This window comes from Notolepis coatsorum, assembly GCF_963971535.1.
Source record: "Notolepis coatsorum genome assembly, chromosome: 14".
NCBI lineage: Eukaryota > Metazoa > Chordata > Actinopteri > Aulopiformes > Paralepididae > Notolepis > Notolepis coatsorum.
This window is the reverse complement of record NC_140178.1, coordinates 38,255,808-38,259,568: the sequence shown is the minus strand read 5'-3', so window position 1 is coordinate 38,259,568 and position 3,761 is coordinate 38,255,808. Positions and strand designations below refer to the sequence as shown.

Genomic DNA, 3,761 nt, shown 5'->3' with positions numbered 1-3,761 from the left:
CTTCTTGTCTAACTCCAGGGAAGATGGCAAATAAGCTAATTTCCCAAAATGTTGGCGTTTTCCTTTAAACATGCTGTTATCCAATTTAAGGTTGTACACCGGCTGCACTGGTCTAAAGACAGACTCTCAAATATATGCCGACATAGATGTGTGATTGATGCAGACAGGCTCCAGCCACTCTGCTCCACATGTTCTGGACGTGTCCAAAGCTACACACTACTGGCAAACCATCTTTGAGACCTTCTCTAAGATATTTAGAAAGGCAGTGGAGCCATCTCCATTTATTGCGTTATTCGGGGTAGCCAAGTCAAGTCAAGAGTTTTATTTGTCACGGCATACAAGTATACAATGAAATGCGGGTGGTCTTGCCCGCAACGATGTGCAATACAGTGGTACAACATATAATAGAATCCAATAAAAACAACATTGTGCAATAACAGGTAACAGGTAACATGGTGTGACATCTCGGTATCTGTACATAGTTATTTACAGAGCATATAGGACATGCTAGGTAGCTTTGGTAGTGCAATACACTGTTACTGTTGCTATACTAATTTAAAGTGGCCTTTCCTTTTGGCAATAAGTGTGGGTGAGTGCGGCATGAGTGTGTGCCCGCTCATGTTAAAGTGTTAAAGTGGCTGCTAGTGCACAGCGTGCGTGTCGTGTGTGTGCTCATGTGTGCTTGTGTGTGGATAGTTCAGTGTTCTGTGGCACTCAATGTTCATTGTTCAAGGCTCTGATGGCCTGGGGGAAGAAGCTGAGCCTAAGCCTCTCTGTCCTAGTAGCTGGGGTTCGCAGGCGTCTGCCTGACCTCAGCAGCTGGAACAGGCTGTTATTGGGGTGGTGGGGGTCTTTCATTATTCTGCAGGCTCTGGATTTGCACCTCTTGTTGTATAGAACCTGCAGGGGAGGTAGTGCAATACCCGTGGTACGCTCGGCTGAGCGCACCACTCTCTGTAGGGCCTTCTTGTCCTGTGCCGTGCTGTTTCCATACCAGGCAGTGATGTTTCCGGTCAAGATGCTCTCTACAGCTCCTGAGTAGAAGGACTGGAGTATCTTCCCCGATACTCTGAACTTCCTTAACTGTCTCAGGTGGTAGAGGCGCTGCTTCGCCTTCTTTACTACTGTGTCTATGTGTGTTGACCATATCAGATCCTCTGAGATGTGGACCCCCAGGTACTTAAAGCTGCTCACCCTGTCCACGGTAGCCCCGTTAATCCTCAGTGGTGTGTGTGTCTCCTGCTGTCCTCTCCTATAATCCACGATCAGCTCCTTGGTTTTACTAATGTTCAGGAGCAGGCTGTTGTCCTGGCACCAGCGTTCCAGTACCTCAACCTCCTCCCGGTAGGCCTTCTCGTCGTTGTCCGAGATCAGCCCCACCACTGTGTCGTCTGCGAACTTCACTATGGAGTTGGAGCTGAACTTGGCCACACAATCGTGTGTGTAGAGTGAGTACAGCAGGGGGCTCAGAACACAGCCCTGGGGGGACCCGATGGTGTTGGTGTTGGAGGTCTGACCCCCCACCCTGACCGCCTAGCCCCAGTGGACACCACTCTTAGATGGTGGGAATCTAGAATGTTGGCATTCTGCTCACTCTTGGCCAGGAGACTGATATTCTTTAAATCCGCCTGCATACAGTCACTGGATGAGGGAAGGCATGTATCATATTAAACTGGAAAAAATCAGGTATACTGTCAGAGGATGTACGGAAAAATTCCATAATATTTGGCAACCTTATTTCTTAACCTTTTTTGAAGACATGGAAGCAGACAGCTTGACAATGTAACCAGCTTTTCTTTATTACTTCATTGTTTTTTTATTTGCAATATGTATCGTCCATCTCCCGGTCTGGCTATTTATTTAAAATGTTTAAAATGTTTATATGTCTGGTATTGGGGTAGGGGAGGGTGAGGAGGGAGGGCTTTATTTTCTTTTCTTTCTGTTGGTCCTTTTGGACCTAAACTGTAAAATGAAAACTCGAAATAAAAAAACATTGATAAAAAAACCAACTCATAATTAATCAGCATATATTTAATTTAAGCAATATCACACGAGAGGGAGGTTCTATATCGATTACATCAGCCCAGCTGTTGCGTCATATAGGCACGACGCAAAGCCGATGGACCAGCACGGCCCAGAGGTGAGGGCCTGTGCCCCAGTAGTGCCTAAAGTCTAGTGACACCCTGGGTGGAGGGAGACAATACAAATGGATAAAGAAAGGAGATGGAAAGAAAAAAAGAAACAGGGAGACTTGAGACATGAGAGGAAGACAGAGAGATTTACTAGTTTCCATTGTCAGTAAATCTCCTTCCATTCCCTTCCTGTTGCTGGCCTCTTTCTTTTCTGTTGTTCTGAACTTCTTCTGAATATAATTTGTATCTCTCCTCATACCTCCCTCACCTCTCTGTTTCTCCTCTAATATTTTCCCTCTCCTATCCTCTACTCTCCATTTATTCTCTCTCTCTCCGTGTCCCCCCCCAACCCCGCCCTACCCAACCCCCCAACCCCGCCCTACCCAACCCCCCAACCCCTCCCTACCCAACCCCCCCCCCCCACACAACCCCACCCAACCTCCTCCAATGTACAGTTTCTACGTCAAATGTATATACTCCCTTGTATCACAAACATTACTGTATTTGCAAATCTGGTATGTCATAAATGTATAGATGTAGCAGTATCTATCTGTGTCATGTATGTCATGTCCTGATGAATTGAAAATGGGGACCCTGATGTAAACAAGACGAAAGTCTTTCTCTGGTCTGCATCCCCTTACAGCTGTACTGTATTGTACCCATTCTGCAATCTGTTAATAAAGTTTTCAATCAATCAATCAATCAATCAATCCTCCCTTTCTCTCTGACCTCCCATCCCACATCATCTTTCTGTCTTCCTCTGCGTCCTATTCTTTCTGTTCCGCGGACGTGTGTGGAGGAGAGTAGCCATGTGAAGCAGCTTGAGTGGTTCTACTGACAGTTTTCCCGCCTAGCCTAAACGCCTGTCACCAAACTTCTCATGTGTCACACACACTGCAGATCTCCTCCTCCTCTATTTCACTCAACACACACACACGCACACCTCTCCTCCTCCTACCATATATTAAATTCGAGACCACACCCAACTCCCAGCCCAGCCAGGCGCGCCCATGACACCAGAGCAGTGAGCGCGCATTTCTAACTTCTTCTAACTACAAGGATTCTAAGCTGCCGTTTTGTCACGTCTGTCTGTGGGCCACTTGCACCAACTCTTCTTCTCGCCTTCTTTCCCTTCTCTCACTTGTGCGCACATCTGGATCAAGACTAGAGCCACAGCCTATTTCTTTCTCCATCTTGCTCGGTGAGTAGGCACGTCCTAAATATCATCGTTTATTGCCGTTAATAACTTTGCACATCGTTTGAGTAGGCTACTATACAGAATATAGGTTGGAAAGTTCAGTTCATATTTAAAACATTTTAAAAAGTCAATTCGATTTCGATACTGCGCCCCGGGGCCATTTTGCCGCTGTTTCCCCAAGGTGTTGGTGTTATAGCCTATACGGTATGGGTCTTTAAAAAAAGTATTATTAGTTCCTAACTCAATTTCTGCTGAGTGGGTTCAGGTTTTTGGTGTCTGGTCTAATGAATGGGACGCTGTCTAGTGTGTGTGTGTGTGTGTGTGTGTGTGTGTGTGTGTGTGTGTGTGTGTGTGTGTGTGTGTGTGTGTGTGTGCCCCCGACGCGCACAGCTGTAGTGATGCTGCAAATCCAATTATACTGGAATCGAATG

The 3,761-nt window shown here is 46.3% G+C and overlaps 1 protein-coding gene across 1 annotated transcript in view; it reads left to right on the top strand.

The window, feature by feature from the left end:
- Positions 1-3,110: 3,110 nt before the first annotated feature.
- emp2 (epithelial membrane protein 2) overlaps positions 3,111-3,761 on the top strand; it is a 55,431-nt gene continuing 54,780 nt past the window's right edge. Inside the window, exon 1 of the mRNA XM_084329561.1 lies at positions 3,111-3,333. The gene's annotated coding sequence lies outside the window, so the exon portion shown is untranslated. The remainder of the gene's footprint in view (positions 3,334-3,761) is intronic.